The sequence below is a fragment of the Notamacropus eugenii genome, chromosome 7 (assembly GCF_028372415.1).
Source record: "Notamacropus eugenii isolate mMacEug1 chromosome 7, mMacEug1.pri_v2, whole genome shotgun sequence".
Lineage (NCBI taxonomy): Eukaryota > Metazoa > Chordata > Mammalia > Diprotodontia > Macropodidae > Notamacropus > Notamacropus eugenii.
Window position 1 is genome coordinate 31,155,588 of NC_092878.1, and position 13,889 is coordinate 31,169,476.

Here is a 13,889-nt window from a genome sequence, read left to right on the forward strand (position 1 = left end):
CCAGGTCACGCCCATTAATTGTGGGTGATGCCCAAGGCTCTTCCCTTCTTTCTTTTTGCTATTTTGCTTGGTGATTTTTCCCAACTCCAATGGGTTCAGCTATCGTCTCTATACTTAAGATTCCCACATCTCTTTATTCAGCCCTAACCTTTCTGTTGACCTTTCTTGGACATCTCAAACTGGGTGTTCTGTCAACATCTTAAACTTAGTATGTCCATGACTGAAGGCATTCTCTTTTCCCCAAAGCCTCCACTATTCCCAATTTACATACTACTATCAAGAGCACCATTTATTTTTACTCCTGACCTGGTTGTTATTCTTTCCCCTTACTTCCTCTTTTCCTTCTAACCCCATCATATTTCATCAGTTGCCAAGTCTTGTTGATTCTGCCTTTGTCCCTTCTCTGACCCTTGAACCCCCTTGGTATAGGCCCTTGTGTATTCCTCTCCCTGGCCTCCTTGCTGTTCCTCCCATATGACGCTTCATAATTCCACTTGGCATTTTTACTGACTTGTCTCCCAGGCTTGGAATTTTATTCTTCTTCATCTCGATCTCTTGATCTTACCTTCCCCAGAAAACCTTTCCACATCCCTCTTAATGCTACTGCCTTTCTTCTCTTGATAGTCTCTAATATAGTTTGTGTATATCCTGTTTGTATACAGTTGTTTGCATGGTTTCCCCTGTTGTAAAGTGTGAGCTCTTGGAGAGAGGGGATTTTTTTCCTTCTTTGTCTCCCCAGTGCTTAGCACTGTCGTGGATATGTACTAGGTGCTTCATACATATTTGAGGACTGTGATGGATGTATATTAAAAGATGTGTGGTTTTATTACATAAGTACAGTAGTTTGAATTTCGGTGATTAGGCTAAGAAAATGTTAGGCATTCTATGTTCATTTTTTTATCATAGTTTCTAAGGTACTTTAAGATGCTTAATAAAAGTTCTTTTAAGGAGTTAAAGCATTTTTCTTGAGCTTATTTTTAATATTGATCTGCTGTAGCAAATCTTTTCTTCATAGAAAAACTTGTGCATACCTTTTTCAGAATTATCATAAATTCTGAATTAATGAAGTCTTGAATCAACTATGCTCAGTTTTGAGATTGAATATTGAGAAAAAGTTTTAAAGGGTTCACATTAGAACAATAAATCCAAATAAAGCGCTGAAAAATTGTATTTGGTGAGAAATTAAGGAAATTGGGACTGTTTAATTTGGAGAACAGAAGGCTAAGAAGCCGAAGTTTTTTAGGGGAAATTGCCACTAGGGATCAGGTGAAACAGCTGGGCTATTTATCCTGAAGAAGAGAGAACTTGGGTGGGGTAGGACAGCAACATAGCTGTTCTCAACTATTTAAAGCATTATCTTGTTATACAGAAGAGGGATTAGATTTGGTTCATAGCCTCAAAGAGCAAGACTGGGGTGGAATGGAATTTCCACTGCACAGAAATTACATGGAAGTGGTTTAAAGCTCTTTCATAAAAGAAAGATTTCAAAGATTACACTAACAAGTCACGGTCCAAATGGAATAGGCTTTGGCGGGATAGGTTACTGAGCTCTCAGTCAATGGAAGTCTTCAAGTAGAGCCTTGATAGACTTGATTACTTATTGGGAGTATTACAGATTTATGTTTGAATAAGGGTTGCACTAGATGACTTTTGAGATTCCTTACAAATCAGCAAGTTTCTGATTTTATGACGTATGTAACTAGGATATTGTGACATGCTAGCAGTGTGCTAGCTACTCTAGTCAAAAAGAACCAGATGTTGGACATCATTAGGAGGATTATTTAGAAACAAAGTAAACAATCTTAGCCTACTCTTAATACCACTTGGAACTCTGGTTGCTGCATTTCAGTAGACAAACAGTACTGAAGAATGTCCACAGAAAGGCAATGAAAGTGAGTAAAGGAATATAGAGAGTCTTTTTATTATTGAGAATAACCTAATGAAAATTGTTTCCTTAATTTGCTTTCAATTTTTTTGAAATCTCTTTGATTTTTAGAATTTCTATTTTGGTTTTAAAATTTTTGGTTTTCTAGTTTTTTGGTTTTCCCAGTTCATTGATCTATTTGATTATTTAGTTTGGAAATATAAAGCCTGAGAAGTCTAGTTTTGATTGAAATCTGCAAAATTATTAAGACTACGGATAAGGTGAACTTGTAAACGGTAGCTGAGGTGCTGGAGTGAATAGCGCACCAGGCCTGCAGTTAGGAAGATCTGAATTCAAATTTGGCCTCAGACACACTGTTGTGCTTGTCCTCCATTTTTGAAGAGGACCATGACATCAGAGAAATGATGACATGACTTGAACTTGACTTTGTTTTGAGTGAGGGAGGGCTGTGCAGGTCACCAGCCTCCCTTCTCCTCCAGAGCTGTCTGAATCCAGTGACCAGATATTCATCAGCATGACTGGAGATGACCCAGGATGCACTGGGAGACTTTGGCCTTTTAGGCTAAGGCCTTTTCAGGTACTCATTGAAAATGAGGTCATGTCCATTCAGTGAATAGGCTTCTTTAAAAAGTAGTCAAGGGAATAGCTCCTTTAATAGAAAATAATAAGTAGATAAATCATGCTGGGAGGGGCAGGAGTCTCAGGCTTGTTGTTTCAAAGAGAAACTTACTATTTACATTCACTCTAAGCCAGGAGGTTCCAAAACAGCCATTGAGTGAAGATTGGGCAAGGACCCTTCATTGTTCAGTCCATGGGCTTCAGGGTGCACGGCGTCTAAGGTTTTAGGGGAGACAAGAAAGAAGGAAAGAAAAGGGGAAGGAATCTAGCCAATGCAGTGTACCCCAAGTTAACTGATCAACTTCTGGCAACCAAAATTTACCTTCTTTGGGAGAGAAGGAAAAGGGAGAGGGCTAGGTTGATGAGCTGAGTTGCTCAGATGGCTGAGTCCCCATTTAGGCAGCTTAGTCTACTCACAGGTTGTATTTGTCCTTTGTTTTCAAAGAGAATCATGACATCATAGAAATGATGACATGACTTTCTCTTGACTTTGTTTTGAGTGAGGGAGTGCTGTGCAAGTCACCAGCCTCGCTTCTCCTCCTGAGCCATCCCTCAGACACGTACTACCTGTCTGAACCGGGTCAAGTCTCTTAACCCTGCTTGCCTACATTTTATCTTCTGTAAAATGAACTAGAAAAGGAAATGGCAAAGCACTCTAGTATCTTTTCTAAGAAAACTCCAAATGGGGTCACAACATGTCAGGTAAGACTGAAAAAGCTCAGCAGCCACAAAGCTGAACTTGCAATAACTTCTAATAAATAATTGGAAAAATTGTTTATATTATTTAGAATCTCAGTATAATACTAAAAATAAGGGACAGAATATAGATTTAAACCAACAAAGGAAGTACTAATACTTCACACACTACATTGTGCATTTACACAAATTAATTTATATGACTAGTTAAAGGGGTAATTGGGCAAAAAAAAAATTTTAAGTAACTCCTGGGTTGATATAAACTATTTCATGAGTGCCAGGCTAAAAATAAATTAAGGCAAACTGTAATTTACATATTGATATGACTGAAAGATATCTATATAGGTATATATAGATAAATATATGTAACCATGCTCTCCCACAAATTATTCTTTGGTATTACCATCAGACACAAAATATTAGAATAGCTGGACTATTGGTCCTTCCCATTATGGGAATATATTGTATTATTATTATATACAATATATTGTATTATTGCAGTATAAGAACAAATGGTGACCAACTGTTTTCCATCTTCCCAGAGGATAAGAAAAGAGGAAATGAGTTTATATTTAACAAGGGGTTAGAGATAAAAGAGAGCTTTCCATCAGTGTACCCAACACTGAATTGGGCTAAATGAATGGTTATGGATTTACCTTTCTTGAGAGGCTTTAGAAATATAGTAAATTTCCAAGTGCCTGGGGCATTTGGTATTAAATTCTTCCTCCTTTCCCCACTTCTAATTCTTCCTTATTCTATAAAAGAAGCCCATTTAAGGCCATCAGTCAATCTGCTAACATAGTCTATGGAGATCTGGGGAAGAAAGAACTTGATGGTTTTAATTCTAACTATAGGGAAGAAATGCTATGAGAAACTTAGAATATATCAGATATGAGTATGGACAATTTTTAGCAAACTCGGTGTGAGAAGGCTTCCCCTACCACAACGGTAACGCTATGTTTGGTGTGATAGAAAAGAGGGTTGGATTTTAAATCCTGACTCTGCTGCTTACTATTTATGTGACCTTAACTATTTTGAGTCTTAGTTTTCTCATTTGTAGTATTTGGGGTGGGGTGTGAACTAAATCATGAATTCTTAAAGTGTGGTCCGAGAGATCCCTGAGATCCTTATTTTCATAGTAATACTAAGATGTTTTCATTTCTAATATGGTAAAGACTGGTGGATATGACCGATATAAACAAAAGCTCTTTAGGGAGAGTCCTCAGAAATTTTTGAACATGTGAGGGGTCCTGAGACCATGAAATCTGAGACTGAATTACTTGTAAGGTTCCTTCCAGCGCTAAATCTGTGACCCGGTGATCCAAATGAATAGTCCAGCATGTGCCTCTTGAGGAAAACTCAAACCTGAGGAGAAATGGTGTAAATTGCAGGATTTTGGGTCCTATACTCCTTTTATTTTGTTTAAAAAATTTTTCTTGTGAAAGTATCACTTATTCTTTGGTTTTTTATTATGGAATCATAGCTTTTAAAGAAAAGATTTATCCTCAGAATTGTAACATTGTGAACATGGCATCCAAATAAAAATTGCGGTTATTTGTTTAAAAAACAAAAGAAATGACTCATGTCAAAGTCCACATTGTTTCAGAAAGAAGTAGGCTTACCTACTTAGGATTTTTTTTTTTCGTCTACTCTTGTAGATGTTGTGTGTTAATTAAAGGTGAAAAATATTTTGTTGTTGTTTTTGTAAACGCAAATCAAACAAACTAAAGTAACTAACAGATAACAATTATCTGGGAAAATTCTGGGAAAAAAATCCTTACATTCAAATTATTTTTAGAGAAGTCTGAAAACTTTTTTTCCTAACCTAAATTGTACATATCCCACATAAATTCATGAAAGTTTAAGGTTGAAATGTTTCTTTTACTCCATAATATTTGGGATGAAAATTTGATGACTTTTAAATTAAGAATACATTGTATTCCTATAGTAATAGCTTCTAATCAAGGCATTTAAAACACTTTCATAATATATTTATGCTTTGGCAAATTAGTAATTTCTCCTTAGTTATAGATGTTCTTTTCACCTGCACATGTTAAACACTGAACAGCATTACATAAAAATATGAAGTTGAGCACATCGTAGCTGATTGGAAATGTTTATTATTTCAGAATCTGCTGTCTGTATGTAGCTCGATCAGAAGCTGGTAACAATTTATGATCAGTTTTAGAGGTTAAATTTAACATGGAGTTAGAAAAAAAGAATAAAGGTGAGATGACAGTATTTTGTGCTATTACAACAGCTTTTACTCAGCCTATTCATTATAAGATAGAGGCAAAAGTAAGTATGTTGACTGCTTATTTACCATGTCTTGGAGAAGTTTAACTGATGAAAGCAATCACTATAACAAGGAGACCTAAATAGCCCAGAAATTGCCGTAGCCAGCAAGGATTTTATTTGCTTGGCTAGTGGATCCTTTTAGAGAGTGTGCTTATTGGCGAAATGTTATGAGGAGAATGAGCGAAGATTATGTGTAGCAGTCTCACAGAACAGTGAACAGTGAAGGGTGGAGAGAAAAACATATCTGCACGAAGTCTGGCCTGAGACCCAGCTAAGGCTGATCATTGAAATAATGTTAGTAACACTGGAGGAGTGACAGTTAGATGTGAAATGGAATAGATCCATTTTCTTTGATTTAATTTACATCTTCATTACTGTTATATTCTTAATTTGACAGCTCAGAGTATGTTCTATTCCATGAAGAAGTGGGATGGCCATTCAAGAAAATGAACTTGGAAAGAATGGTTTATTGTTGTTTAGTCCTTTTAGTCATGTCTGATTTTTCGTGACTGCATTTGGGGTTTTCTTGGCAAAGATACTGAAGGCGTTTGCCATTTCCTTCTTTAGCTCATTTTACAGGTGAGGAAGCTGATGAATTAAGTCGTCTGCCCATACTTAGTATCTGAGGTTGGATTTGAACTCAGGTCTTCCTGTTTGTAGGCCCAATACTCTTATGTACAGCTGCCTGCCCCTACGGGGTACCTTAGAAGGTTTTAATTTACATTTCTCTAGTCAAGATTGATTTAGAGCATTTTTTAATATTACTATAGATAGCTTTTATTTCTTTAGAAAACTGCCTGTTCATATCCTTGGACCATTTTTCGGTTGGGAAATGGCTCTTATTTTTTAAAATTTGACTCTGTTCCCTCTATGTTTGAGAGATGAGGCTTTTATCAGGAAAAATTTGTGATTTTTCCTCCCCAGTTTCTTTGCTTTCCTTCTAATCTTGACTGCATTTGTTTTCTTTGTGCAAAACTGTTTTAATTTTATATAAAAAAATGATCTGTTTTACTTTCTGCAGCCCTTTCAATCTGTTGTTTGGTCATAAATTCTTTCCTTATTCATGGATCTGATAGGTAAAAATTTTCCATGCTCACCTAATTTGCTCATGATGTCACCATTTATGTCTAAACCATGTACCCATTTTGGCCTTATCTTGGTACACATCGTGAGATGTATTCTCACATTGTGAAAAGCTATATCTAGTTTCTGCCAAACTGCTTTCCAGTTTTCTCAGCAATTTTTGTCAGTTAGTGGATCTTTGGGTTTATCGAACACTACATTACAATGGTCGTTTCCTACTGCGCATTGTGTACCTATCTGTTGCACTCAACCACCACTCTGTTTCTTAGCCAGTACCAGATTGTTTCCATGACTACCACTTTGCAATTGAGTTTGAAAGCCGGTGCTACTGGGCTGCCTTCCTTAACATTTTGTTCATTGATTCCCTTGATAATTGATGTTTTGTTCTTCTAGATGAATTTTGTTACCGTTTTTTTCTGGCTCTATCAAATAATTTTTTTTGATTGGTAAGGTACTGGATAATTAATTTAGGTAGATTTATCATTTTTATTATATTGGCTTGGCCTACCCATGCATTTAACATTTTTCCAGTTAGTTAGATCTGTTTGTATTTGTGTGGAAAGTGTTTTGTAATGGTGCTCCTAAAATTCCTGGGAGTTCTTGGCAGCCAGAAGCCCAAGTATTTTATGTTGCTTGTGGTTATTTTAAATAGAATTTTTCTTTTTATCTTTTCCTGCTTGGTTTTGCTAGTAATATATAGAAATGCTGCATGTATTTTATATCCTGCAACTTTGCTAGATTTGTGAATTGTTTCAATTTGTTTTTTAGTAGATTCTCTCAAGTTAAGTATACCATTATCTGCAAAAAGAAATAGTTTTATTTCTTCATTGACTATTCTTATTCCTGCAATTTCTTTCTCTTGTCTTATTTTTATAGCTAGCATTTCTAGCACAGTATTGAATAATGTGATAATGGACATCCCTGTTTCACCCCTTATCTTCTTGAAAAGGCTTGTATTTTATTCTCATTACAGATAATGTTTGCTCTTGAGTTTAGAAAAATATTACTTGTCATTTTAAGAAAAGTTTTATTTATTTCTGTGTTTTCCAGTGTTTTTAATAGGAATGAGTGTTGTATTTTGTTGAGTTTTTTGCATCTGCTGATATAATCACAGTCATTTGATTTTTGTTGCGTTTGTTATTGATGTAGTCAGTTACTTTAATTTCATCTTAATTGGTTACACATTCATCCTTTTCATTTTTGCTACTGAAAAGAAACCAGATTCACCAGTGACTTATTTCAGTGTTTTGTTGTTGCTGTTTTACATTAAATTTTATTAATCTCCTTTGATTTTTCAGGATTTCTATTTTGTGGATTTTTAATTTGTTCTTTTTCTAGTCTTCTACTTGCATATCTAGTCCATTTCATTTTATTTAGTAGTTTAGTTTTTTAAACTTGCAGTTTTATTAATTTCTTCTTTGATTTTCACGATTTCTATTTTGTTGTTTAATTAAATATTTTTAATTTGTTTTTTTAGTAGCATATCCACTTCACTGATTTCCTTTTTCTCTCTTTTATTGATTTAAGCACTTAGAGATATAAATTTTCTCTTAAATAGTGCTTTGGCTGCATCCCAGAAATTTTGGTATATTGTCTTATTGTTACCATTATCTTTAATTAAATGATTGATTGTTTCTGGATTTGTTCTTTGATCTATTCATTCTTTAAGGTTAGATAATTTAGTTTCCAACTTTTAATTTGACTTCAAAGACCCTTTATTGAATGCATTTTTTATTGCATGATTGATGTTCTGAAATGGGGTGCATTGAATATTTGTTTTCCTATATTTGTTAATGAAGTTTTTATGCCCTAATACGTGGTCAGTTTTCGTGGTGCCATGTAGAACTATGAAAATGGTATACTCCTTTTTATTCTGATCCAGTCTTTCCCACCTAATTTTTCTAAAATTATATTTATCTCCCTAATTTCCTTCTTATTTATTTTGTGGTTAGATTTATCCAGGTCTGAGAAGAGTAAAGTGAGGTCCCTCACTAGTATAGTTTTACTGTGTTTCCTCTTGTGTTTCATTTAATTTCAGTTTTAAGAATTTGAATGCTGTGCCATTTGGTGTTTATACGTTTAATATTGATTTCATTTTCTATGCTACCTTTTAGCAAAATATAGTTTCCTTGATTGGCCCAGGATGCAATGGGAGACCTTGGCCCCTTTAGGCCAAGGTCTATTCAGGTACAAAGTCTCCCAATGCATCCTGGGTCATCTCCAGTCATCCTGATGAATATCTGGTCACTAGATTCAGATGGCTCTGGAGGAGAAGTGAGGCTGGTGACCTGCACAGCCCTCCCTCACTCAAAATAAAGTCAGGTGCAAGTCATGTCATCATTTCTATGATAGCATGGTCTTCTTCAGCAACGAAGGATGAACATAACAACAGCAGCATTTCCCTGATTAGTATGTATTTTAATGAGGTGTAATTTTCCTTTTGCTTTGAGGTCATGGCTACTGCTCCAGCCTTTTTTACTTTAGTTGAAGTATCATAGATTCTGCTCCAGCCTCTTATTTTAGCTTTGTGTCTTTCTGTTACAAGTGTGTCTCTCCCAAACAACTCATATTGAATTCTGGTTCCTAAGCCATTTTGCCCTTTGCTTCTGTTTTGTGCATAAACTCATCTCATGCACGTTCACAGTCAGGATTGATTACTGTTTATTTCCCTCCATCCTCTTGTCTTTATGCTTTTCTGTCTTCACCCTTTCACCCTCTTCTTGCTTCTGTTCTTCCCTCTTTGAACCAGTTCAGATGAGAGTGAGGTTCAAGTCTTGTTTGTGTCTCTCTAGTTATTCTCCCCATTCTGTCCCCTTGCATGACTCTTGTGAGATAATGCTCCTTATTCTTCCTTTCCCTTCCTTCTTTTCCCAGCACATCTTTCTTTCTCACCCATCCATTTTTCTTTTGAGTCCATCCCAACATATTAGATTCACACTTAGCCTTCAGTTTAAGTAGGCTCCTAAACTCCCTTAGTTGTCTTAGGCTCTAGATGTGTCCCCTTCATTTTCGGTAATGTAAACCATTTAACCTTGTTAAATTCCTTAGAATTTCTCGCTCATGTTTACCTTTTTATATTTCTCTTGAAACTTTTGTTTTATCAAATTTTCTCTCCAGCTCTAATTGTTTTCATCAGGAATGCAATCCTCTGTTTCATTCAAGTCTGTTCCTCTCTTCCCTTTCCGCCTTTCATTGTGTGATAATGCTCAGTTTTGCCAGGTAGTTTTTGGTTCTTTTTTTATATTTATCCTAGCTCCTTTGCCTTCTGGAATACCATATTCTAAACCCTCTGCTCCCTAAGTCTTGTTATCCTCTCTGTGGTGTTTAAATTCTTTTTCTTCCCTGCTGCTTTCTGTATTTTCTCCTTGACCCTAGAAGCTTTAAAATTTGGCTGTGATGTTCCTGGGCATTTTCATTTTGTGATCTCTTTTAGGAGGTGTTCTTTAGTTATAAGGTATCTTGGCTGTTTTCCTTTATAATTTCTTGATATGTGAGGTCTAGGCTCTTTTTTTGATCATGACTTTCAGATAGTCCAATGATTTTAAAATTATCTCTCCATGATCTATTTTCCGGGTTAGTCTTTTTCCTATGAGATGTTTGATATGTTCTTTTGATTTTGTTTTATTTTTTCTTATATCTCGTAGAGGCATTAGCTTTTACTTCACCAGTTCTGATTTTTAAGAAATTATTTTCTTCAGTGAGGTTTTGTTCTTCTTTTGCCATTTGGCCAATTGAGATTTTTAAGAGGTTTTCTTTAGTAGTTTTTTGTGCCTGTTTTACTGTTTGGCCAATTTTGAATTTTAAAGAGATATTTTCTTCAAAAATTTTTGAGCCTCCTATATCAAGCTGTTAATTCTCTTTTCATAATTTTCTTGTATTACTCCCATTTCTTTTCCCCAAATTTTCTTTATCATTATTTGATTTTCAAAATCATTTTTTTCTCATTTTTAAATCCCTTTAGTTCTCTAGGAATTCTTGTTGGGTTTGTTTCCAATCTGCAGTTTTTTCTTTGAGGCTTTACATTTAGTTTTTTTTTTTTCCAATTCATTGTCTCATGAATTTGTGTTTTGATTTTCTCTGTCACTATAGTAACTTTTTATTGGTTGGGTTCCTTTTTTATTTTTCATTTTCCCAGTCTGTTTCTCAGCTTTACATTTTATGTTAGAGTTGGGCTCTGCTTACCTCTGCTGATGGGTGGTGATGGTGGTGTGTGGTTTGTGGTGTGTGTGTGCGTGCGTGCGTGTGTGTGTGTGCCTGCGTGCGTGCGTGTGTGTATGTATGTGACTGTTCTGAGGTTCAGGCTTTTATGTCCTGCTATTTCACAGCTAGTTCTGGGGGACTGTGAGTTTTTGGTGCTTCCAAAGTGGTGTAATGTAGGGAGAGGTCTGATCACTGCTCTCCTGGTCTGTGTTCTGGTCCTTACCCATATAAAGCACTCCTTGCTTGTGACCACAACTCCACACCCAGGTATGGCCCCTGCTCTCCTGGGACCACAAACACCCCTCTCTTCCTTTGGAACTGCAACCCAGAATTGGAAAATGGGCAGTAGAGTTTGCAAATGGTTTCTGGTCTTCTACCCAGTAATAGTAATAAACAAGTAATCTCTTGTAATATCTTTCTGACTAGATGTTTAATCTACTTAGTGTCTCTGGGAATCAAGCACTCCCAATATTTCCCATTGCTGCTGCCACCACAATAGGTGTCACTTCTGCCTTTAAAATATATATATTTTCCTACACACACACCTATATTCAGTTTTCAACATTCACTTCCACAAAAATTTGAATTCCAAATTTTCTCCCCATGTCTCCTCAACCCCCACCCCAGGATAGCATGTACGCCATCCACCCCTTCCTTTAGTCTGTCCTTTCTTCTATCACCCCCCACTTCTTCTGTCTCCCTCCCCTCTATTTCTCTGTAGGGCAAAAATGATTTCTATACCCCAGTGTCTGTACATCTTATTTACCAGTTGCATGCAAAAATGATATTTAATACTCATTTTTAAAGCTTTGAGTTCCATATTCTCTTCCTTCCTCCCTCCCCACCCACCCTCATTGAGAAAGTAAGCAATTCAATATAGGTCATACATGTGTAGCCATGCAAAATACTTCCATAATAGTTATGTTGCAAAAGACTAACTACATTACCCTCTGTCTTCCTGCTCTCCATTTATTCCATTCTTTCCCTTGACTTGTCCCCCCACAATGCTTCCGATTGTCCTTTTCCTCAATTTGCTGTCCCTTCTATTATCTTCCCTCTCCTTCTCCTTCTTGCAGTGTAAAATAGATTAGATTTCTGTACCCAACTGAGTATGTTATTCCCTCCTTAAGCCAAATTCCATGAGAGTAAGGCTCACTTATTCCCTTTCATCTCTGCCCTCTTCCCCTCCATTGTAAAAGCTCTTTCTTGCCTCTTTTTTGTGAGATGATTTACTATATTCTAGCTTTCTCTTTCTCTTACTCCTAGTAAGGAGGCAGTAAATTTTATTTTTTAGGTATTCCTTCATGTTCAACTCACCCTGCGCCCTCTATGTGTGTGTGTATGGATGTGTGTGTATATATGTATATTTTCTCTAACTGCTCTAGTACTGAAAAAGATCTCATGAATTACAAATATCATCTTTCCATGTAGGAACGTAAACAGTTCAACTTCAATGAGTTCCTTATGGCTTCTCTTTCTTGTTTACATTTTCCTGTTTCTTTGGATTCTTGTATTTGAAAGTCAGATTTTCTATTCAGCTCTGGTCTTTTCAACTAGAATACAATGCTTGGAAGTCCTTTATTTCATTGAAATTCCATTTTTTCCCTGAAGTATTGCACTCAGTTTTGCTGTGTAGGTGATTCTTGGTTTTAGTCCTCTGTAATATCATATTCCAAGCTCTCCAGTCCCTTAGTGTAGAAGCTGCTAAATCCTGTGTTCTCCTGATTGCATTTCCACAATACTTGAATCGTTTCTTTCTGGCTGCTTGTAATATTTTTTCCTTGACCTGGGAACTCTGGAACTTGGCTACAATATTCCTAGGAGTTTTCCTTTTGGGGTCTCTTTCAAGAGGTGATCAATGAATTTTTTCCATTTCTGTTTTACTTTCTGGTTTTAGAATACCAGGGCAGTTTTCTTTGATAATTTCTTGAAGGATGATGTCAAGGCTCTTTTTTTGATCATGGTTTTCAGGCAGACCAATAATTTTAAAATTATCTCTCTTGGATCTGTTTTCCAGGTCAGTTGTTTTTTCCAATCACATATTTCACATTGTTTTCTATTTTTTTTCATCCTTTTGGTTTTGTTTTATAATTTCTTGATTTGTTATAAAGTCATTAGCTTCCATCTTCTCCATTCTAATTTTTAAAGAACTATTTTCTTCAGTGAGCTTTTGGACTTCCTTTTCCATTTGACCAATTCTGCTTTTTAAGGTATTCTTCTCCTCATTGGCTTTTTGAACCTCTTTTGCCATTTGGGTTAGTCTATTTTTAAAGGTGTTATTTCTTTCAGCATTTTTTTAGGTCTCCTTCAGTAAGCTGTTGATTTGTTTTTCATGATTTTCTTGTATCACTTTTATTTCTCTTCCCAGTTTTTCTTCCACGTCTCCTACTTGATTTTCAAAATCCTTTTTGAGCTCTTCCATGGCCTGAGACCATTGTGTATTTATTTTGGAGGTTTTGCATGCAAAGGCCTTGACTTTTATGTCTTCCTCTGATAGTATGCTTAGATCTTCTTCATCTGAAAGGATAGAAGAAAATAATTTTTGACCAAGAAAGTAACCTTCTGTAGTCTTATTTTTTTCCCCTTTTTGGGACATTTTCCCAGCCAGTTACTTGACTTTTGAATCCTTTGTCAAGAGGAGGGACCTTTAAGTTCTCAGTTCCTCCAAGGTGGCACAATCAAGGGAGAGGAGTTTACTCCTCTTCTGGCCTGTGCTGTGGTCTGGGAGCAACCACAAGCTTTTCTGCCCAGGATCTGTGAGTAGGATTCCCTCCCCAGAGCCTCCACCAGCTCCACCAAGCTGGCACTCCTTCTTACCCTAGGACTGCTACTCAGGACTGAGACCCACATTGGCTGCTCAATTCCCCCAGGGTCTTTAGGCCAAGGGCTCCAAAAATGAACACTGTAGCCATGGCTGCTGTGGCGGCTGCCACAGCCCTGGGGCCAGAAGCCACTCCCCTCTCACCCACGTGACCTTTGAAGCTGTTTTTGGTGTTTGTGGGTTGAGAAATCTGGGAACCGCAGCTGCTGCCCGTGATTCTATGCCTGAAACCTTTTTCTGTTCTGTTTGTGCCATTCAGCGTGACCAGGGCTGGACTGGGCTGCGCTC

General features: G+C 36.5%; 1 protein-coding gene and 1 pseudogene across 9 annotated transcripts in view; one reads left to right on the forward strand and one right to left on the reverse strand.

Moving 5' to 3' along the window:
* Positions 1-2,911, reverse strand: part of LOC140513816 (enhancer of rudimentary homolog pseudogene) — an 87,207-nt pseudogene extending 84,296 nt beyond the window's left edge.
* The window catches only part of LOC140513769 (TP53-binding protein 1-like), a 130,744-nt gene that overhangs the window by 47,696 nt on the left and 69,159 nt on the right, over positions 1-13,889 (forward strand). The window lies entirely within an intron of this gene.